The sequence below is a fragment of the Malus sylvestris genome, chromosome 15, assembly GCF_916048215.2.
Source record: "Malus sylvestris chromosome 15, drMalSylv7.2, whole genome shotgun sequence".
Classification (NCBI taxonomy): domain Eukaryota; kingdom Viridiplantae; phylum Streptophyta; class Magnoliopsida; order Rosales; family Rosaceae; genus Malus; species Malus sylvestris.
The window spans coordinates 41,147,789-41,172,815 of record NC_062274.1 but is presented as its reverse complement, the minus strand read 5'-3'; the positions used below and the strand labels follow the sequence as shown (position 1 = coordinate 41,172,815).

Genomic DNA, 25,027 nt, shown 5'->3' with positions numbered 1-25,027 from the left:
GAACGATTTCAACGCTAACTTCGATGGCCTTTTGAACAAAGATCTTGGTCGGCTTCCCATCTTCATTAAAACCTTGTAAAGTGATGTAGCCGACATGGTCATTGTAGTAGCGAGCTTGGTTCATATTGGTTTCGAACGACTAGTTGTCGACTGGATGAATTACAACCGACTTGTCGTCCCAAAAAATGAGGATTTAATACAGTGTCGAAGGGATGCAGCTAGTCTGATGAATCCAATCACGACTGAGCAACTCATTATATTTAGTCTTTAATTCTATGATGAAAAATGCAATTATATGATTTCGACCTGCAATGGTGACTTCCATCGGCAACACTCATGTGGGTGGGATTTATCTTCCACAAAGTTGCTTATAGTTATGCCGAAAGGAATCAGTTCTTTTTTAACCTTCGCAAGGCTTTCATAACAGACATGAGCATGAAATTGACTGTTGCCCCACATTCCACAAAGACTTTTGAAATTAGATACCCCTTAATGTGTGCAGCCACATAGAGAGGTTTCAAGTGATGAAGAATGACTTCCGAGGTGCATAGGAACAATTCTATTAAGGCAGCCTTGAGTTTGTCTTCCTTGCTAGCTTGCTCTTTTTCTTCAAAGGCCATAAAATCTACCTGTGTAGTTTCTTCAATGATCACATCGCCGTCTAAGAAGTTTGGTTGGGATGATATTAAAGAAAGAGCATAGACCATTTTGATCTTCATGTTATCAAGGATCGAAGGTCTCATGGCATCCTGATCTTCTTTACCTAAACCTAGATCATGATCCTCATCTACCGGTCCATTGACGACATCGATGACGTCATCTTCGGCCAAGGCTGGGGCCTAAGGTTCGTGGGGGATTTGGTTTTTAGATACAATTGCCTTGGTGTATCATCAGGCATGGTTTTTATGTATATTGATGTTAGACATACAGATCTACAATTGCATCACTGTAAAGCAGAATAATTGCACGGCTGAGAAAACTTAGAAGTGATGACGTAAGTACTGCATGTCATCTAGGGAAAATGGAAGCCCAGTAGGGTCTAGGTTAGTGTACAGATCTACATAAAAACCCATCACAATCGCTTCTTGAATGTGTTGTAATTTGGCATTCATGCCCAAGTTCGTTCTTTTTTTGAATGATTTGTTCAGCATCAAGACTAGTCAATGCCAAATCAATGGGCTCTTGGCATGCTGTGGGAAGGCCATACAAATTGTTTGTTGAATGTGTCTTATAGAACTCCAGCATGCACTCCAATGCCTCACCAAAGACGAGTAGATGTCTGTTACGTTTTACCTTAATTAATGGCTTCTGAGGCGGCAATGAAGGGAGTTGGCTTTCAAAATTCCTTCTTAAAATGCTAGATTCGAGCTTTCATTTCCCAAGGCTGAAGAAGTTTGATTCTCTTTTCAGATTCTTCAATTTCGGCCTCCAACGATTACTTGACTGCTTTCTTTCCCTCAACCAACTCAATCATGATTGAAGGAGTTTTTCTGTCATCGCCTCCAACTGTTACTTCCTTTGGTTTCCATTTTGCAGCCTAAGTTTCTTGAGCTACTTGATGACGGGCAATAGATCTCATCATTTGCCGACAACGTTTTTGAGATTAGACAAAACAATATATGCGTCGACATGGATATTATACCCATGCCACTGATGCTTGCAAGGCTCAGGGGGTTTAAATGTCCACTAAGCCATTTATGAACTAAAACTATCAGAGTTCTGCACAAAATAGTCATCATCATAGAACAGTCTATCAAAGTTGAGCTGACATCTAGCACAAGGCGGCTTGTGATCTTCTGGCTGAGGGCCAAGTCTGTCAAACACCCTTTATTGGCGATATCTTGAGCTAAGTATAGGCTGGGATTCTGCCAAAATTATACGTATTTGGCGTGGTGACTTGGCCAAACACCATTGTGATTTTGATTCGGTGAAGATGACTTCTGACTTACATCTACTGCAAAGTACTATCGGGCCCTTAGATTCACTCAAACTCAAGTCAGAAACAAGTTCCACGTACATATGATTTGAGAAGAAACTCGACGGCTCATTCTGAGATAAGTTGATCTTAAGTCGCCGCTGAGAATTCTATTTCAAGACATGAGACATAAGTATGAACACATTTTTTTTCCTTTTTTCCTTTCTCTCGTAAAATGGGCATCTACTATGTTTTTCGTTGTTAATGGAAATAGATCAGCATCGACCAACATTTGAGTTTTCTTTAGGAACTTCAACTTGTTATTATCGATCTAGCTCTAAATAGCATCACGAAATACAATGCAATTATTGGTCGTATGCTTGTTAGAGTTATGGTATTTGCAATATGTTTTCCTTTACAAATTTTGGGCTTTAGGAATATCATGGCCCGACCGAAACTTTTTTATTTTTGCAGTTAACAATTGGTCAAAAATGGCATCAGCCTTGGTGATATCAAACATGTATACCTTGGACATCTTGACAGTCGCTTCAACTTAGGTTGAGCACGTTTTTATGTCCTTAGTGTTGGCATGGGCCAATGCCTTGCATACATAAGGTTTGTCTATCATAATCTTGGTCACATCCACGCTGATATACTAGGCACCCACGCCCGAAGCGTAACTCACTAACGAGTTTTTATATACTGTTCCACGAGTACTAGACTTGGAGATTTTCTTTTTCTTAAGCAAATAAACATATGGCTCGACATACTGGGCCAACTCATACATGTCTAAGAAGTTTGCCCTATGAACTTTTTCTTGTATTCTACGTCCAAACCATTATGGGAAATTTAGACATATTCGGCTACAGGAAGGGGAGCTCAGTACCAATTCCTAGCCATTTTGAACCTGGTAAGGTACTTCATGGGTGATTTGTCAAATGCCTGTGCCATTCTGGCCAAGGATGAGACCAAAACCTCCATTCCTAGCTGATAGAACTGCTATTGGAACTTCCCAACTAATTCGTCCCAACTTTATATTGAATTCAGTGGAAGGTTAATGTACCATGCAAATGCGGTGTCTATTAACGAAAAGTTAAACAACTGAATCTTGTTATAATCATTGTTGGCATCTTGATAGGAGCATATTTATGCGACTGAGTTAGCTTGTTCTCATGCATTTATGTTGTTATTTCTTAGTTAATTATGTATTTTAAGCTATTTTCGTGTGTTTGTAGGTTCATAGGCCTTATGAAGCAATAAGATGCATTTTGGTGCATTTTGGGCTTGGAATGAATAGCACATGCATGGAGCAAGGTGGATGGACAAAATTGAAGACTAAAAAGGCTAGGAATGTGTTAAAGAGAAAGAAGAATTAATGTAAAAAAGACAAAAAGCTCAGCCACAAAGGGGTGTCACTCCACCATTCACCTTTCCATCATTGTCGTGCACCACCATTGCACTCCCTTTGGATTCCTATGCCGTGCATCATAATCCATGTTCCCTCCATTGACTCATTTGTTGCATCATTCCACCTCCCTTTCCTTTCTCTACCATGTGCACAATCATTCAAGTTCCTTAGCTGTAACACCACTCCATTTTACCCCCATGCTTTGCATCATCACTTCACTTTCACCTTTGAATCATTTCAAACACCACTCATTGCACTCAATTGCTACACCATTCCTTGTTCCCTCCATCATTTCAGATTTCATCCATCATTGCACTCAATTGCTACACCACTCCATGTTCCCCTCCATTGCCATGCATTTCCTCTATAAAAGGAAGTGTGTGTAACATAAATTTAGTTCATACTTGGTTAGATCATTGACTCCCATTTCAACACAACCTTCATCCAAACACATTCATTCATCTTCACATCCATTCCTCCATACAAACAAACCTTCAAACACTCACCAACACCTTGTGCCGTAGCAAAGGAAGGGAAGGAAAGTGCTTGGACATGCTTGCTGTCCAACTTGGATCGTTGGAGCGTTTAGGTGTTTTTTTTCTTTTTTTTTCTAATGTTTAAATTCATTTCCTTTTGTTTTGTTGTAAATATGAGTGGCTAAACCCCTCTTGGCTAGGGGTGATTTCAAAGCCATGATTATGTGTGCAATATAATTTGATAAATTCCAATTATGAACTCTTGAATTGTGAATGCAATTGCTTAACTATTTGATTGATAAATTATTTGTATTTGTTAATTAAGGGTCGACACTTAATTGGCATGCATAAATCCGTTGCTAAAATATAAGGAAGTTTCACGTAATCGTTACAAACTTATATTCACATGTAGTGAAGGTCGCTTATAAACGATCGCGTTAAGTTCAATTCCTAGCATGAGTGACATGATGTCATAGTTGCAAGTGCTTTGTCAATGCTTATGATTTTCATTAAACGTAATGATCTTTGATTGTATCTTTATTATGATGTCATGTAGGGAACTTTAGAAGAATGTTTTGGGTTGTCGAATGATGTCATCCAATCCAATAAAACAAGGAAAATTTGAGAGTTAACTAGTGATGTCACAGTTAATTTGGAGCATTGTCGTTCATAATTCAATGAAGTAGTAACTGGAAATCGAGTAATTTGCATACATGTCATGTGTGGAGAAAAAACATCTAGCTATCCCATCCATCATCTTATTTCTCACATTCGTTTTACAATCTATCTAGTTTTTCATACTTATTTGTTTGTTTCAACTTCATCCAAATCAAAACCCCCCTTTTAGTTTCTTGTTTCAAAGTGTTTCAAATCTGTTTTAGTTTGTGTTTTTAAGTGTTTTGATTCAAGTAAAAGTCAATTTTCGTCCAAAGACATTCCTAGTGTCTAGTTTAAGTTTATTTGGTTGTTTTAAGCTGTTTTGAGTATTTTAAGTTTGCTTTGAGTTTTGTGAGTCTTGTTAAGTGTTTTTAAGTTTAGTTTTATGTTTTTGAGTCAGTTTAGAGGTTATTAGCAAGCCCTCCTAATCCCCGGTCCAGAACGATCCCTACTTATACTTGTACTACAATTGTCAAAAGAGGGTTAAATTTGTGTGTTAAGATAATTTTCACATCACATCTCCAGACTGAGTAGTAAACCTCACCACATGTTCTAACGAAGATAAAGAAGACTTCACAGCGAACAAGCTGTAATCTGGAATTTTGAAGCCTCGGAGATATTTAAAATTTTTTACGAAAGCTGGAAATGGATGGATGAATTTTGAAACTTTTGGCCCTTTCTTCATAGCCGAATCAATCATCATCTGGACCTCATCTATGTCACCAGATGTCGTTTCATTCCTTCGGCCTATTTCGGCCGAACTTGTACTTGGCTGTTGTTTGTAATGATCTTTCAAATCAATTATCTTGATTCGTTTAGATTCAGCCTCGCCTTGCCTTTTGCCTCTTAAGGCATTTTTCTTTGATAGGGTATCCTGTCTCTGATTCTCAACGAGTGTACTTTCTTAAAACTTATAAAGCAAAGTCTTAAGCAGCTTATTGGTCATCAGATGACTTACATTTGCTTCAGCTTGTTTGATGCTCAAACCACATATTTCTTGACTAATAGCATGCTCAAGTTGCCAAGTTTGCTCTTCCAACCTATGACGAAAAGGGTACTTTGATGGTATGTCAAAAGCCTCATCATCATCATTTTCATCGTCGCAGTTTTCGACTACTCCTTCTATGAGCCTGACATCAGCAAGTTTGGTAGTTTGAGTAAATGCCATGGCATGCCGAGATTAATTTCCACTTATCGGCGAGCTGTGCCTATAGATTCTGGTGTTATGGTAACAAGAAGATCCTGTGCCTGTTTCACATTGCTCGGGATTGGTCTTTGTATTATGGGTGCCTAATTCGCGGTCAATTTACCCATATTTGTCTTCTGTTTTACTGATCATGTTTCAATGGTCATGAACTTCGTAGCTTTAATACTGGGTCCCACTCGACATGCCAAAATGTTGACCCTAAAAACTATTTAGCCTATGTGGCGTGCAGGCCGAATAGCTAATAAGCTAACTATATCTTTCGGTTGAATGCGGGGTATGCCAACTTGTCGGCTGAGCTCGGCTAGGGAGTGAATGAATGTTGATATAACGTTGGGCGCACTGATGACTTCTAAATCTAGCTACTGCGGCTGAGGAAGGAACATGTCTCAGTCTTTGGGTTCTAGAGCCTGAAAACAAGCCTACTAGTACTATGAAGTTCAGTAAATATTCGGCTTTCATTGTGTTGAATGTGAAACCTGGTCATACCTCACTCGCCGTGAAGCTAATGAAGTGACCTCTTCCAACAAAAATTCAAAGATTCCTTGTTGACCGAGACTTAGATAGATAACCAGTCGGCCTCGAAGTAGTGTTGTTTATCCAAACTGAAGGTGTTCCTTAATCAGCTGATTCTACGACTCCAGTGATGTTTATCCAAACTGAAGATGTTGCCGGTTGCCTTCACAGTGCTGTTTATCTAAATTGAAGATATGTTGGCGGGAAAAAGGGTAAAATTAAAATCTCACGAAGTTTGAGAGGTTTTGGGTAGAGCGGGCATATTTGTGCGTTAATTGGAAGAGGCTTTGAATGATGCATTCACCTCTATATTTATAGTAATAACTCTTCATGGCCAAAGTAGAATCCTACTCGGATTACAATTGTTCGATTTCTCCTTTATTCGTTATGAATGGGCTTCAGCCAATCCTAGCATATTTAGGACTTGAATCCAGCCTCATTATTATCCAAATTCAATCTTTGGTCCTTAGCATATGCTCTTTGATTCGAGGTATCACCAATATCTAAGGACTCCTTATTGTATCAGAACTCAGTCGGCAATCCTATTAGGTTTATGATGAAATCAATTCCTCGTGGGACTCAGCCGACCCTCCATGGGCTTGGCTTTCCTTAAGTATATACCAAGGCATCCTAGGCCTTTCCTCTGGGGCGAGCCCATGATCGCTCTCGGCCCAAAATTATTATTTGCGTTCCAAACAACTTCACATGCAATTTGGTGATTTGTCCAAAAGCTTTAGGCCACATGAGAATGCCATTCGATGATTTTTCGTGATTATCTCATGCATTATACATTGGTGATTTTTCGTGACTATCCTAATACATGGGTCTAGGGCTTGGTATTCACTTGTTTGGTTGTTGTTTCTATAGGAATTATGCATTGAGAAAAATGCATACATCCGTCTATAATAGATGTATTGTACACAAATTTATTAATTATGTCATTGACTTTGTAGTTTGTACAGGAAAATGTATTGAATTTATTAACTATGTTATCGACTTTGCATAATAGGTGTATTAGATCATATTTTGTAAACCACATTTTGTGGCAATTGATAGTAGGACAACATTTTTTACCTCAATATATATAGACCAAATTGGATAAATAGTCACTGTGGTCACAAGGAATTCGGAAGATTGCTCATGTGGTAAAAAAATTTGGATTTATACCCAAACTAAAACTTCTGTCAGTTTCTCCGTTAGCATGGTTTTTAGGAATTGAGAGCTATGATAGATGAGGCTATAATATTCCAGAGAAAAATCTTTCAGTCGATTAGGAATTTGGTTGAGCATAGTTTTTGGGTGTCTGCTATTGGCACTTGTTGCAGAGCTATACTACCTGCTATGGCAGAAATATTGAGGAGGAAGAAGATGATGATTACATCAGCAACCATGCAAAGGAAATCTTCCAATTTAATTGCTTCAAAAAAACCCAATTCTTTCACACCAGCACCAATGGAAATACAAATTTCCATATGAATTTGAGAGAGCCAGATGTGAATGTTAATGGAAGTGTGAGCCAGATTTGGAACTAGGTTCTTGCAAGGATTTGCTATTGAAGCTCAATGGGGAAGAAAATGTGGAAAACTCAGAGCTAATGAGGCTTGCACAATCTGGCTGGCCCATAAAGGTTTTTGTTCATAATCAAAAGGAAGAAAATGAGGATTTGGAATTAGAAGATTGGAAATCTATAAGTAGAAGAAAAGGTTTAAGAAATAGAAGTTTGGGTGATCTGATTTTGGTAGTGGACACCCTTTTTTTCTCTCCATTATGTCTTCTTGTCGACAGAGCTTGCTAATGTAGATAGTGGGATCCCAGCTAGTGCATACAATCAACTTTTGGATACCTCATGTGCACTTTAATAAAGAACTGAAAGGAGTTTTAGTTTGGGCATAAATCCTAACAGATTTTACCACAAGGGTTTAATCCGAATTTTTTTTATCATATGGGCTATCTTCAAAATACCTTATGGCCACGGTGACTATTTATCTAATTTGGCCATGTGTGTGTGTGTGTACATAATTGAGTATTTATGTATACATATATAAATTACTTACTCAATTACCAATCACTTGGCTCTGATACCAAATGACGTGGAAATACCAGACGACAATGGATCTATTTACTAGGTGATCGATGAGATAAGATTGACTAGAATAGATGGTTAGCATTAATTGAACATAATTTGAATTAAAATATGCTAAATCGGGATTTACTTTACCAAGCCACATTTCTAACCAAATGTTATTTAAAGGAACTGACATGATAATGAAAAATAATGAATTTTAAAATAATGATGCAATTTAATAACTGAAAATAGAATTTATTATTGACTTTCGAAAACTTACAATTGACTGATAAACTTTACTAAGAGAACTGGATGATGGTGCTCGTAGGCATCATTCTTCTTTTTTTCTAAAATAAAAGTGTTTACAATATTTAATTTGTTTGAATACAATGAGAGCTCAAAGAAAATTTGAACTAAGGAAAGATGTGGAAATTCACTCACTTTCTTTTTCTTCGAATTCTTCTTCTTATAGACTTTGGAAAAGGAGACTTGAATGATTGAGTTCTTTACTATTGAAGCACGGGATGGCAGATGACTTACTTTTATTGTTGATGAATAATGAACTTTGTCGGAATAATGGTTGTTTTTACTGTAGAACGTAATGAGTGATTCCCGCTGATTGATTGATTCCTTACTTTTACTGTGCGAATAATGTCTGAAAGCTTCACATGTTGTCTTGATTGGTGTGAAATGATTCTTGAATTCTTCAAATGGGCCTTGTGTATCTTGGTAGTCAGCCCACCTGGTGCTTTGACTATTTAGCTTTACTGGTTACTGTGATGATGCATTTGATGATTTAGAGGAAGTTTCATCTTCTTCATCTTCAGATTTTAACTGTAATTGTAACTGGGTTGCTTGTGATTGTAACTATGCTGCTTGAGTGAGAAGTTTATGTCCAAGGTCTTCAATTTCTACAACTTTGTGCTTTGATTTTGAAGACTTTGAAGACTTTGACTTTCCTTTGAGTGAGGAAGATGGAGAGATCTCTGATAATGACTGTGTTTCGATAACTGGCTATGGTTCAATGGCAAATTCACTAAGAACATGTTTAATGATTCTTTGCTAGTTGAATTTGTTCCACCATTTGACTGATCTGACGCTATGAACTTCTTCATTGTCTACTTCATAACCCATTTCAAAATCCATGAAATTTTATATTTGGCCACGAAAATTAAAAGAAGAGGTATTTTCTTGTTGAATTGACATCTGTTGAATCTTGATTAAAATGGTTGATTCTATGCATGAGCGAGTCTGGGATGAGACTGCCTGTTGGGCTATGAACTGACCACCACTTGGAGAACCAAGCTGGGAATATTGGTTGAAATTTCTTGTCGAAGTTGATAAACCAAGAGTGACTGAAATCTTCTTTCTGGTAGAGGAAAATGTTGGTCCATGCATTAATGTAATCATAATAATTGTACTGGATATTGGGTGTTTGAGTGTGAAAAGACTTGTGTTTGTAAATGGGGATTCCCCATTCCTTTTCTATCATGATCTTTCCAATGTGTAAATTATGATGTTTTCATATATGTGACTGGTGATGGATTTAATAGTTATTAACTCAATTTCAAAGAAAATGCTTTTGTAAAATCCAAGCGTTATGTATGACTCTTTCGGTTGGTATTGGAAATTTGGGGGAAACTAGAATTTGGCTAACTTTGCTGGTGTTGGGTTTGGAATAAGATCTAGAGGGTAACTAAACAAATATTCACTGGATGATTTTGGAATGTAAGGAAAATTTTGACTATAAATGATCATTGGTTAAGATGGTTTTACCGAGGATTTGTAAGGATCATAAAGTTTGACTAAGGTTGACTGATAGTTTGGTCTAAAATTCCCTACAGTAGAACCTAAGGGAGTAAAACGGTTTACTAAGCTACTGGCTCAGTAAGGTACAAGGCCTAACTCTTGTTTGACTGATTCTTTTTTTATTGGGTTGAAAAGGCCAGGAGCCTTCTTTGATCAGGATTTCATCCTAACATTTTTTTCCTGCAGAAACTCTCTTGTTAGGATCAGGAATGCAATTTTATCTTCCTTTTTACGTATTCGATTTCAAAATAAAAAAAATAAAAATAAAACCTTAATATTGATTGTCATCGTGCAAAACTTTGTTTTGATGCAATGTTTTGAACATCTTTTTGTAAAATATGTTTTGGTGCTTTTGCAATTGACTCTTATTAAAAAAAATTTGATTTAACAAATCATCTTCAAATTTTGATATGTATAGTACTATAGATAATATTTCTTTTTTAATAGCACTATAATTACTTTGAGCTGAATTCTAGACTCCTGAGTGGAAACGAACAACTTATTCAGGAGAACCGAGCTGAGTTAACTGTTTAAGAATACCTCCATAACCAATTTCAGAGGTATCAGTTTCAACAATTTTGAATGAATTAACTATAGGAATACCAAGACAGGGTAATGTCTTGACATGAGACTTGATTTGTTTGACTATGAAAGTATGAGTAGGAGATCAAAATGGGGATTAGTCTTGAGCCTGTCAAATAATGGTTTGCATTGTTCTCTCAATTTTGGGTAGAATTCTACAACATAATTTAATGATCCTAAAAATCTTTGGAGTTGGGTTTTGTCAGTGATTTCATCTGGAAATTTATCTACAAACTGGATGACTCTGTCTATGGGTTGGATTGTTGACTGATGGATATTGTATCCTAAAAATCTTATGTTGGTTTGAAAGAATTTTATTTTTGTGGCTGAAACAACTAATCCGTTTGACTTAATTATTTTGATGAACATGTTTAAATGTTTTCAATGTTCACCGCTTGACTATGAATAAATGAGGACTTCAAACAATGAAAAAGTGACTGTATTGATTGAATATTTCATTCATTATGTTTTAGAATTCATTGGGTGCATTTTCTAGGCTGAATACATTACATTCCATTCATAATGGCCGAAGGGAGTGACAAATGTTGTTTTGAATTTGTCATCCTCATAAATTTGAATTTGCTAGAGGCCCGATTTCATGTCAAATTTTGAAAAGATTATTTCTTGACTTAATCTTTTTATTATACCCTTTTATTGGGGATTGAATATCTTATCCATTCTAAGACTTCATTTAACGGTTTATAATTAATGACTAATCTTGGAGTACCTTTTTCTAATTCAGCATTTTTTCTGGACATAGAATGGAATGGCCAAGGTGACTTATTTTTTTTGTTATTCCTTTGTTGAACTTACTTTTTTTGTTATTCCTTTGTTGAATAATTCTATGATTTCATTTTTACACAATTCCATAGTTTCTGACTCATTTGGATTGGTATAGCTTTTCTAAGTATTTTGCTTTCATCGAATCCCTTGATGTAAGGAAGTTTGACTATATGTTGTTTCCTATGTCAAAAGGTATTAGGAATGTCTGAACATATTTCTTCAATAATTTTTTGTTGAAAAGAATTAATTCTTTATTGTAAGGGTTTACTGTTTAACTGTCCCTCAATTATTTTGTAATTTATTTCTTCTTTTAAATAATTGATGTGCTGCGTTTTTCTTTCAATTACGTTGATTGTTTCTGAAATATTATTTTTCTTTAACTGATTTATCTTGTTGAGCTCTATTTTTTAAGAGAACTTAAACTTTACTTCTTGTTCATATCAATGGTAGAAATTCCATCATAGTGGACTGTAAAAGGATACAGGAGGGCTATGAAAGAAAGTCCTAAAATGTGATAGTCTAATATGTTTTTTATAAGGACAAATGATGTTTTAAAACAAACATTGTCTTGACAAATGTGTGCTTTTGGTATTTCATAATTTAATTGCATTGGGGAATGATTGGCTGAGCTAAGGATTTAAGTTGATTCGGGAAAGTATTTGGTTGGAATTATTCATTCTTGAATACAATTCAAATATGCTCCTTAATCGATTAATCGTTTCTAATTGGAAATCTTCAATTATTATTTTGACTTTTGAATACTGTGGAGCCAAAAATAATCACAAGGCGACACGTGGATTTTTGGGTAAAAGAGGACAAAAATACCCTTGAGGCATACCGAAATTCCTACGCGCGAGCGGCGGACAATCATCCTCAACCAAGTCAAAAATGCTCCAAAAAAGGTAACCAATTCCAATTTATCTCATCCATCCTCATTATAGGTAATTACTTCACAACCTATAAGTTATCCCATAAAATAGAGATTAATTGGCTAATTAATGAATTAATTCCTAATTAATTCATTAATCACCAAATTTATCACCCAATTAACCACAAAATACATCCAATTCAACCCTAAAGCTAGTCAAAACCGGTCACCATCCTTTCTCTTTACCTTTTTCCATTTTCCCTCTTTATTATCCCATTTATGCAAATTAATCAATTTGGTAACCACCAATTTATTCCTTTAGGGTTAATTAGCCAATAAATTGGCTAATTAAACCAAAATTTCAACCTAAAAATCCCCATTAAGGCCGGCCTTTTCTTCTCAAAAAATGGACAAGCCTAACCCTATAAATAGGTTCCTATTTTCACCAAAAACTAATTCCAACACTTTGGCAAAAATCCCAAAATTCTCTAAACACTCTTTCTCTCTAAATTCTAACTTTGGCATCGGAGGTTCTTCGGCCAAAGCCCCCCCCCATTCATCGTGGGCGCGTGAGGCTCTTGGCCTTAACCTAAGGTGTTAATTGTTTTGTAGGTGCAAAATTGTCCAAGATCAAGGAGGAAGAAATTTGCTTCCACAAATACCATTTTCTAATTCTAATTTTGTTAAGTAAACTTAAAATTAAACTTTTGGTTGAACCTTTATTATTTTCTTCATGGTTGTTTTCTCTTGGTTATTCGTCAGATGAGGAAGAAGTTGATTCATTGTTTTGTTTAAATTCTTATTCAATTAATTTTTGTATTTGAATGAACCTAAGATGTGATCTTATTTCTTGATTGTCTGTTTTAAGGATTTTTATTTATTCCTTAATTTTGTTTACCTCGTATTGTAAATCTTTAACTGTAATTTCCTTTTTTTTTGTTTATTATATCTTTCCAAGGTTGTACTGAGAGATATTTTACTATGTGGAGTTGGCTACTCATAGGTGCTAGTTTCCTCATGGCTTACCAAATTCTTTAATTTTTTCAAGAAGTGAGATTTTAATTATGGATCATCGATTTTACTAGTTAATTTAATTAATAAACCTTCTTGTTTTTCTTGTTTATTTAAGACTAAAATTATTTTACAACAATTATCTCTGCATCCTATATTTATGTCTGTGAAGTTAGAGCTGTTTGAATGGTTTAACTCTGAGGAGTTAGAATCAAACCCTTGTTCATTTTCACTTTGGTCTGTGTCTTTTAACTCTAGTACTTGGATTAATTCGGTTTTCTTTTCTTCAGATATTTTTAACTGATTAATTATCTTTTTGACTTTGCATTTTGTTTGCATAGTGCCACATTTATAACAATTACCTTTGTTTTGATCTTTGGAATAATTTTTAATAAATGATTTTTTCTTCCAATTTTTGTTAAGCTTGTTTTTTTTTTCATAGAATTTATTGGTGTTAAAATTCTTTCTTTTGTTGTACTTGTCATATTTGTGATATAATTTATTTGGGTACTTACTGTGATATCTTTCTATTCTTTTATTTTAACTAGAAGGAGCAATAATGGGTAAACTGTATTGTTCACAAAGCATTCCTAACTCATATTTGGCTATTGATTTATCTTTGTTGACTTGTTTTGTTATTTTCATATCAACATGCATTTTTAATCTTTCCTTCTGGATAATATTAATAATATTTCCATAAGTAAGGGTATTATATGGTATGATACATTCTTTGTTGATTAAAACTTGCCTGATTTTGTGTGCAAATAAGTTTTGTTATCCATTTATGAATTTTTCTTTCAAAAATGACTCTTTATTGTCTTCTCTAAGCATTACTCTAGACATGTATGTTGGAGAACAATTCAGAAATAAACAATATAACAGAAATAAACAGAACTTGAAATTCACAATTTTATTTCACAAAAAGTACTTGCTATACAGAATGAAAAGTATACAATAAATACGGATATTAATATAAGAATATCAACAGTACTAACTTGATTACAAAAGGTAGAGGCTAGCGTAAAAGCTATGTCCTTCGAACAGTAATTCCATCCCACTCTTGTGCTTGTGGTTCTATAACGTCTGCTCGACCAGGATACAACTACCTAATCCTACAACCCGCACTGGATTATAGAATTCTAGCGAATTGCTTTGTGTGTTTACTCTCTCTGGAAAGTTTGTACGGAAGAAAAGGAAGAAGAAAAGATGATGGATGATGAACTGAGGACTCTAGTTAAATAGGCTCTTTCATACCTCTTCAAATACCTTTTGGATGTATCTGAAACTTTACAACTCTCTACAAAAGGTTGTATCTTTAATCAAAACGTTTTTAATTAATTTAATTAAAAACTTAATTCGAAATTAAAACTAATTGATCAGATTAATTTTAATTCTTAGGCCCCAAGTGGCCCAAGGCCCAAGGCCCTTGTCTTGATTAATTAATATTAATTTATATTAATATTATGGTATAATCATCAAGCCCATTCCACAGAAATGGTGGCCCAAGCCTCAATTCCCATTCCAAGTGGTCCAACTCATAACTAATATTGTAGAAGACAAAACATATATAAAGGTATTTTGGAATCTTGTTTTCACCAATGTGGGACAGGAGTCTCAAAACTTCCAACATTGTAAGCGTCTTTGTACCACATAAAATCGCTTAAGGTGGGGCATCTTAGATTACTTAGTTGATCATGTATTCTGGAGGTCACGTTACTTGGTGTTCCTATGAAATGTTCAATATAGGGGTTCCATGTCACAGCCCGTTCCAAAATATTACATTCGTGGCTGTGAATGGACGAAATTGCCCTTAAGAAATACTAAGTTTGTGAAGCTTAAGTTGATAATTATCTAGGTTCCTAAGTTTTGAAAATAAAATGGAATTTAATAAGGATGGAACTTAGATTTTTAGGTTAAAATTTTGTGGTTTGGAGTTGGGGATTGGAAAAGGACCACGTGGGATCCCCACATCCCTCAATCCTCTCCCTATTTTCTGCATGCTATCTCTCTCTCTTCCCTCACGACTCTCTCACTCTCTCTGTCACTCTTCTTCTCCGTTCGAACAAACCAACCACAAAACAACCCTAAACTTCTACCAACGACGGAGTTAAGACCACCATCAAACTCCTGGAACCTCCACGATCACGATGGTATCCATTTCAGGTAAGTTTTGCTTCGGAAAAACCCTAGTTGCAAAGTTCCCGTGAAGAGCACTGTTCATGATCTTCGAATTGACTTTGTTTTAGGTGAAACCAAGCTCACAGTGAGCTTAAGGAAGTCCCAAGGAAGCTCGAAGTGCTTCGTTGGCATGAATTGGACGTCAGGATCACGAGTTGTAAGTTTGGCCGATTTCTTGAATTTTTGAAAAGTTTGATCTCGTAGTTTTTAGGCCCTAAAACTAGTCCAACGTGAAAGTAGATGTTTAGGGCTTCAATTTGGTGTAAAATTCGAGAAATTTGGATGAAAAACGAAGGAGAATAGTGGATTTGAAATATTCCCCAGTTTCCGGTGACCGGAGTCCGGCGAGGGACGACCGGAGAAGAAGAAGGAATAATCCGTTATATTTAACGGAATATTCCTAACGGCAGTAACGGAAAAAGGTTAAGTTTAACGGAATATTCCGGGATTTTAACGGAATATTCCTGACGGCGTCAATTGACACCGTCAGTGTGCTTGGCACGTGGCCGCGCGTGGGGGCGCGTAGGTCCGTGCCACGTCAGGCGCGTGGGGGCGCGTGAGGACTCCAAAAATTATTTTAAAAATATGGGGATGATCCTGAGGTTGTGTAGGTCACGGTGGTATATTCATATACCCAATTTGAGCAATATATGAGGAGTTATTAACTAAGATTTGGGTTAGGCGTTAAATAACGTCAAATTGGTTACTCTTGTATAGGTGAGGTTTATGCGGGCATCGGGCATGGCCAAGGGATGCTCAGGGACTTACGAGACGTCGATGTATTCTGTGAGTGGGCAGTTTTGTTTTCCGTATACATATATACTTGCCGTTTTCCCAGAAATTGAAAATGCATGAAACTATGCTTTTAATGAAAATGTATAAAAGTATATGAGATATATTAGTTGAAATGCCATGCATAGAAGTATGCGAAAAGTATATAGAATTATATGAAAAACGTGAATCGAATTGCCATGCATGAAATGATATGAATTGATATATGATGCATATGTATGAATTGGTGCGGCGGACGCACAGGTGAGTATCAGGTGAGTATTTAAATACTGTTATGATGATGTTGATATATATTGAGCTCAAATCCTGCACCATTGTTTAGTGCTTATAGTATTCACCGCATCGCACGCTCGCCTTGGATCCAAGTAGATGCTGGTCGCACAGTCCACGCGGAGTGGGTGCGACGGGCCAGTCGAAGAGTGTTAGTGAGATTTCGACTGGTGGGTGACCTTAGATTATGTGCACAGATGATTGATGAGAAAGCACTAGAGCGTAACTTGTGTGCAGAAGGCCGGACAGGTCACAGAGGTGACTCCGGCAGAGTGAGAGTGATAGATTTTGAGCTCTAGGTTCAACCGTACAGGGCTATTAGAGGGCCTCCGGTTGATTACTTTCTTGCACCTGATATGATTATTGTTGATGCATCCATACTTAACTGTTGAATTAGACATGGCATGGCATGATTGATAAAGAAAAATGTTGAGATAGTAAAAATGAAGTTTGAGAATATATATATATATATATTTATATTTTACATTTCTGGGAAAGTATACAGGTTTTACGGAGAGGGGTTACAACGTTTTGAGAAATGTTTGGATTTGGAAAAGAATTGTTTTACTGACCCACTCAATTTTGGTTTTGCGCCCCTCCAGGTTCAGGAATCACAAAGGTGTAGTGACTACGAGGAATTCGACGGTGTTATGACAGATTGGACAAAATTAGGACTCACCTTCGGGTGTATCAACTTATAAATTGTATCTTAAAGCTTCCGTACTGTGCAAATGGTTACGTCACTCTCACGTGACGGCCAGCATGCCCTCCTTCGGGACGGGGTGTGTCAGTTGGTATCAGAGCATGGTTGCAATCTTGGACATCTTGAGAAGTTCTAGTGAATTCTGTCAGAACTACACCGCCTCGTAGCAAGCCATGTAGTTAGAGGAACTTAGTCACCCTGATTTAGCGGTTTAGGGGAAACTATTACTATGGTGATTCAGTCTATTGTCTAAAGGGACATTTTAAGATGGGTAATGAGTTGAACTTGAATCACTTAAGAGAAATGATGAACCTGAGGGAACAAAGTGACGGATTAACCAATTGGAAAAGATGTTTCGGATTATGCAAGTTAAAGGAAATTTCCTTCTGACAGGTGGGTCGAGACGACTACCTGGTTTGAGTTATGAACGTGTATCCTGATGGAAGCAGGAGTATTAATTGTTGTCACCAGTGGAAGCAGCCGATTTAAAATTGTTTAAGGACTTGTTTAAGGAAAAGTTTATTCCTCCGGCATTGATCGATGGTAGTAAACAAGAGTTTGCAAATGTGAATCAAGGAAGTTGACGACAAATGAGTATTATAGAAAGTTTTCAGACTTGCCTCGTTCCATCCAGATATTGTTGTTAATTTGGTTGAGGTGTTATGTTGTTTATGCTGGATAGTAAGAAAAAGCGGCGTTCTTTGAGTGACCACTATCCATTGTATTTATTACCAGGAGTATACGAGATGTTGTTGAGCCTTGAGGACTCTGAGAACATGAGCAACGAGAATAAAGAAGAATAAGAAATGAATGGGAATCAAAAGAAGACAATAAAGTTAATGATTCGTCATATCAAGGATATAGAAAGATTCAGAGCTTCGAAAGAAGTGAAGCTAGAGTTAATTCTTACAGCTGAGGTTTTAATGTCGCTGGTCAGAGTAAAAGTGATGGATATACTGGTAATCCCAGATATTTGAGACAAGGTGTCTCGAGTAAAGGAAATGTACCTTGTGCAGCAGGTACAAAAATTAACACTTTGGGAAGTGTGAAATTAATGAATGTGTTTATGTGAACAGAGGGGACACAGAATTGTGAATCGTCCCTAAAAATCAGTTGTACCCAACAGTTTTCTATGACATCATAGTATCGATTCAGTAGGTTTATGGACTTAGTAGTTTGGTCGGATTGACCGTGGGTACAGAGAGATTTGATGAGTTATATGTTCAGCCGTACAGGCCACGAGAGGTGGATCTGGCTGACACATGAGAAATTGGTGAGTTATAGGCTCGGCCGTACCGACCACGCGGAGTGGACCCGGCCGACGTATTATTGAGATAAGAGTTGAATCAGCCGTATTGGTCATTCTAGTTGACTTCGGCTGATATATTTTTTTATTATGATTGATATTGCCTAGAAAGTAGTAAATAAATGCGGTTGAGACGAGTGTATGTATTTTGCATTGAGTGACAAAATAGTATTATTATATCTTTGAGAGTGGTTGCCTACTTATCGAGACAACGATGATTTATCAGTATTGCGGGCTGCAGACCGTAATATTAATAACTCATTCGTGGATTCGTTAAGCAAGCAAACCGGTAGGTTATTTTATGTTAGTATTGTACTTATTCAGAATGCTTAGTAGTAATAGAGTATGTATTGTGTCGGTTAAATTATTTCCATTAGATTGGTTGGTTATAATTGTGACTAGATGGATTGTTACGGGAAACCAGTCACTTTCCATCGATCTGGATGATCAGAGGTTACCTTAATGAGTGGGCATGCAAAGTGAAGTGAGTTCAGCCATTATTTATGCTGTGAAAGCAAATAGATTGTTTTGAAAGGCTGCCCAAAAATACTTAGTTCCTGTGGTACTAAAGGATGTTGCTCGGAGAAGTGTGGAAAATGAAAAAGGGGTTAGACTTTTCTGGATGTCTTCCTTGAAAGTATACCTGGATTGCCTTCAGGCAGAGATATGAGGTTCACTATTGAATTGTTGCCAGGTATAAATTTATGTTAAAGATTGGTTCAGGATGAGTTAAGGGAATTGGAAATTCAGTTGAGAGAATTGGTTGATAAAAGTTTTATTCAACCTAGTACAACACTGTTGAGGAGCCCCAATTTGTTGGTGAGGAAGAAAATGGATTTTGAGACTGTTCATTGATTATAGACAATGGAGTCGGGTAACGATTGAGAACCGTTATCCATGGTGATGTACTGATGTTTATTTAACCAGCTCAGAAGTAATTGCGAAGATTCAAAGATTGAATTGAGATCTGGTTACTACCAATTGAATATTATAAGTGACGTTGATCATAAGATGGTTTTCTGGATTTGTTATGATCTTTTATGAGCTTTGGTGATGCTATAAGAAAACTCATGCTGTTTTATGAGTTGATGGATGAAGTATTCAAGGAATGCCTTGATAGATTGATATCATTTGTCATTAACGATATTCTGGTACATTCTGAGCCAGAGCAGAGCATGTAAACGTATTAAGTCGATGAAGCAAAGATTGAGAGAACGTTGGTTGTATGCTAAGTTTAGCAAAGGCTAAAGTTAAATGAATCAAGTGGCATTCTAAGATTTGTTATATATTCTTAAGGTATTCAAGTGAATCCTTAAAAGATAGCAGAAATTGAGAATTTGGAACAACCACGAGTCGTAATTGAGATTTGGAATTTCTTAACTTACCAGGCTATCTTGGATGGTTGTGAAAGATTTTTCAGTCATTGCTTTGTCATTGACGAGACTGTTGAGAAAAGAGGTTATGTATGAGTGGGAAGGAAATTGTGAGCAAAGGATTCAACAACTGAAGTATTTCCTCACTCATGCACGTATTTTGGTATTCCCAGAGAATAGTGGTAATCATAAATTTTAGTGATGTTTCTTGAATGGTATTGGAGGCATGTTGATGCAAATGTTAGGGTGATTGCATACGTTTCATGATAAATGGAACCTCATGAGATGAATTACCCTACGGGTGACTTGGAAGTCATGATTACCATTCTTGCTGTGAAGTTATGAAGGCATTATATTTTAGTGAGAATGCAAGATTTTTACGAATCCAAAAAGTCTTCAATATCCATTAATTGGAAGGATTTTGATATGAGGCAGCGAAGGTGAATTGTATTGCTTAATGAACATGATTGTACGATCAGGGTGATCGTAAAGTTTGTTCTAGCTGAAGCACTTGGTGAGAAGACTACAGTAAGATTAATGTCTGGCATGTTTGCCAAGAGTATCATCTTGTGGATTGAAAACCAACGGAAGAAAAATTAAGAATGGAAGATCGAGAAGAAGTTATACTTGTTAAATTTCAAGTTAGGCCTGTTTGGTAAGGTCGTACTCGAAACTTAAATGCTTGACGAAGAAATTTAAGAATTAACCAAGGCAAGGAAAGAAGGGGAAAAAAGAAAGATTAAAGGATTCGTGAATCGGATGGTATGTGAATACAAGCAAACGAAAAGTATGTGCCTAATGCTGTGGGTTTAAAGCAAGCAATTTTGGACGAAGTACACTGTTCAGCTTCTGCAATATTCCAAAAGTAATAAGATTTATCATACCATTCGACAGTTTTATTTGGTCAGCAGATTGAGGCAGAAAGAGATAAACCTTTGGATTGAGATAACTATTTTCTGTTTCGCAGCGGAAATGGAAAAAGATTACTTTGGATTATGTGTACAAGCTTCCTTGTATACAAGATGGTTATGGTCGAATTTAAAGTAAGAGTTGGTTAACGTAACAAGTTAGTATATTTACTCCAGTGTTGAGTAACAACCTTTCCCAGATAGTGCAACAGCACTTAATTGTTTTATGGATAGGAGAATTGGTTTACGGAACTGCTGAGTTTCTTAAGTATGTTGGTTATGCAGTTTCCGAAATAACGCCATAAGGTCCATGAAATGTGTCATGTGTGTCGATTTTTGCGGATTTGTGAATGGAATGCTTCTGAATAGAGAAAGATTCGATCAAGAAAGAGTTTTAGTAGACCCTGAGACTATGGATGAGTCTCCTCAAAGTATTCATGTGATTAAGTTAACCTGAAGTAACCAGGAATGGCAAAAGAGATCAACAGATGGATATGCCACTAATCGAGTGTGTAAGGTAAATGGTTTGATATTTTTGGAATTCACCATGAACAGAAATAGTAAGATTCAGAAAGGAAGACAAGATAAGTCTTGAACACATCAGTCCGTTTTGATCATTAAAGGAATCGACGAAGTTGCATACAAGTTTGTGATGCCTTCAGAATTGGCTAAGGCACATATTGTATTTTGTGTTCGATGCGTTGTCACTAGGTGGCAGAGTCGTCTCATGGAATTCTGGTGCAAGTATTGAGAATTAAGCTGGATCTAATTAGTGAGGAGCTATGGACGACTTTGGATTGGAAAAAGAAAATCCTGAGAGTTAAGATAGAATAAATGGTAAAAGTTTTGTGAAGGAATTATTCAGTGGAAGAAAATTGCGCGGGAGAAAGAGAATCGGATGAAAGAGACTTACTGAGTTTGGTATGAGTATTGATGGGTTGATTGGTGGCTGGAATTTCGGGGACGAAATTCTATAAGGAGGGGAGATTGTCACAGCCCGTTCCAAAATATTACATTCGTGGCTGTGAATGGACGAAATTGCCCTTAAGAAATACTAAGTTTGTGAAGCTTAAGTTGATAATTATCTAGGTTCCTAAGTTTTGAAAATAAAATGGAATTTAATAAGGATGGAACTTAGATTTTTAGGTTAAAATTTTGTGGTTTGGAGTTGGGGATTGGAAAAGGACCACGTGGGATCCCCACATCCCTCAATCCTCTCCCTATTTTCTGCATGCTGTCTCTCTCTCTTCCCTCACGACTCTCTCACTCTCTCTGTCACTCTTCTTCTCCGTTCGAACAAACCAACCACAAAACAACCCTAAACTTCTACCAACGACGGAGTTAAGACCACCATCAAACTCCTGGAACCTCCACGATCACGATGGTATCCATTTCAGGTAAGTTTTGCTTCGGAAAAACCCTAGTTTCAAAGTTCCCGTGAAGAGCACTGTTCATGATCTTCGAATTGACTTTGTTTTAGGTGAAACCAAGCTCACAGTGAGCTTAAGGAAGTCCCAAGGAAGCTCGGAGTGCTTCGTTGGCATGAATTGGACGTCAGGATCACGAGTTGTAAGTTTGGCCGATTTCTTGAATTTTTGAAAAGTTTGATCTCGTAGTTTTTAGGCCCTAAAACTAGTCCAACGTGAAAGTAGATGTTTAGGGCTTCAATTTGGTGTAAAATTCGAGAAATTTGGATGAAAAACGAAGGAGAATAGTGGATTTGAAATATTCCCCAGTTTCCGGTGACCGGAGTCCGGCGAGGGACGACCGGAGAAGAAGAAGGAATAATCCGTTATATTTAACGGAATATTCCTAACGGCAGTAACGGAAAAAGGTTAAGTTTAACGGAATATTCCGGGATTTTAACGGAATATTCCTGACGGCGTCAATTGACACCGTCAGTGTGCTTGGCACGTGGCCGCGCGTGGGGGTGCGTAGGTCCGTGCCACGTCAGGCGCGTGGGGGCGCGTGAGGACTCCAAAAATTATTTTAAAAATATGGGGATGATCCTGAGGTTGTGTAGGTCACGGTGGTATATTCATATACCCAATTTGAGCAATATATGAGGAGTTATTAACTAAGATTTGGGTTAGGCGTTAAATAACGTCAAATTGGTTACTCTTGTATAGGTGAGGTTTATGCGGGCATCGGGCATGGCCAAGGGATGCTCAGGGACTTACGAGACGTCGATGTATTCTGTGAGTGGGCAGTTTTGTTTTCCGTATACATATATACTTGCCGTTTTCCCAGAAATTGAAAATGCATGAAACTATGCTTTTAATGAAAATGTATAAAAGTATATGAGATATATTAGTTGAAATGCCATGCATAGAAGTATGCGAAAAGTATATAGAATTATATGAAAAACGTGAATCGAATTGCCATGCATGAAATGATATGAATTGATATATGATGCATATGTATGAATTGGTGCGGCGGACGCACAGGTGAGTATCAGGTGAGTATTTAAATACTGTTATGATGATGTTGATATATATTGAGCTCAAATCCTGCACCATGGTTTAGTGCTTATAGTATTCACCGCATCGCACGCTCGCCTTGGATCCAAGTAGATGCTGGTCGCACAGTCCACGCGGAGTGGGTGCGACGGGCCAGTCGAAGAGTGTTAGTGAGATTTCGACTGGTGGGTGACCTTAGATTATGTGCACAGATGATTGATGAGAAAGCACTAGAGCGTAACTTGTGTGCAGAAGGCCGGACAGGTCACAGAGGTGACTCCGGCAGAGTGAGAGTGATAGATTTTGAGCTCTAGGTTCAACCGTACAGGGCTATTAGAGGGCCTCCGGTTGATTACTTTCTTGCACCTGATATGATTATTGTTGATGCATCCATACTTAACTGTTGAATTAGACATGGCATGGCATGATTGATAAAGAAAAATGTTGAGATAGTAAAAATGAAGTTTGAGAATATATATATATATATATTTATATTTTACATTTCTGGGAAAGTATACAGGTTTTACGGAGAGGGGTTACAACGTTTTGAGAAATGTTTGGATTTGGAAAAGAATTGTTTTACTGACCCACTCAATTTTGGTTTTGCGCCCCTCCAGGTTCAGGAATCACAAAGGTGTAGTGACTACAAGGAATTCGACGGTGTTATGACAGATTGGACAAAATTAGGACTCACCTTCGGGTGTATCAACTTATAAATTGTATCTTAAAGCTTCCGTACTGTGCAAATGGTTACGTCACTCTCACGTGACGGCCAGCATGCCCTCCTTCGGGACGGGGTGTGTCATTCCATCTTTATCCCTTTTTACTGCATGTTTTATTGCATTTCTGGATTGTTCAGTGAGATGTTTTTCCCACCAGGAATGTAACATTCATGTAAATCCAGTGACTAAGAGACCAACAACTTATGGTTGACTGAGATTATGATTCGTAACATAACTGCTAGCAACCATACATGTTGTAATTTGTTTAGAATTTCTTGTTCAAATAAACTATTTATATTTCATTCATAGAGTTTATTTGTCGACACTGAGAATTGACTTTGGAAATTTCTTTCTTCAAATTAAATATCTGGAGGTGTTGTCCTTGGATACCAGTTCTTGGTAAGACTAGTTGGATTTATTTTGCCTTTGTTTGTTCTTCTTTTTAATTCGAATTTTTGGAAAGCTTCTTCCAATTTTTCGATTGCGTTACTATATTCTGATTCTAAGTTTTCAGAGGTTGTTTCTGATTGTGATTCTTGGTGCCTTACTATATTAGTGGCGTTTTGTTCCCCTTTTAATTCCTTCAACATTTGGTCTATTTTTTCACTAGTAGAGTTTGTTTTTAGAGTTGTTTTACTAGATGAGGCACTTGGGAAATTTACCATGGTTTTTCTTTGGTTATGATTTTTTGTTGTGGTAGTCTGTCTATTTTACTTTTAATTTTATCTAATTGTTTTCCTATAACATGTATGGCCTTTGGTTTGTGAAATTGTTTTGTTCTATGACTGGTTTAATTCTTGCATCTTCTTTAGGAATTTTATAGGGTGTGGCTATTACTTGTGTATTTGAGATGGTGATTAGTATTGTTTCTTGCGGAGGGTGACTTGAAGAAATTATTGTTTTGTCTTGTTTGACCCAATTTTCTTTTGTGATTAATTTTTTTCAGATTCATAATACTTTTCAACCAAAACGAAAAAGAATACATCAATCTTGTGTTTATTCATGAAGTTTTCCCATTTTTT

General features: G+C 36.8%; 1 long non-coding RNA gene and 1 pseudogene across 1 annotated transcript; one reads left to right on the top strand and one right to left on the bottom strand.

The window, feature by feature from the left end:
• Positions 1-776: 776 nt before the first annotated feature.
• Positions 777-7,971, top strand: LOC126602975 (uncharacterized; annotated as a pseudogene).
• A 7,960-nt stretch (positions 7,972-15,931) lies between these two features.
• Positions 15,932-23,270, bottom strand: LOC126601597 (uncharacterized). Its single transcript, XR_007615767.1, has 2 exons — positions 22,944-23,270; positions 15,932-16,178 (listed from the first exon to the last, which is right to left on the bottom strand). It is a non-coding gene; the product is annotated as an uncharacterized LOC126601597 (long non-coding RNA).
• Positions 23,271-25,027: the final 1,757 nt, after the last annotated feature.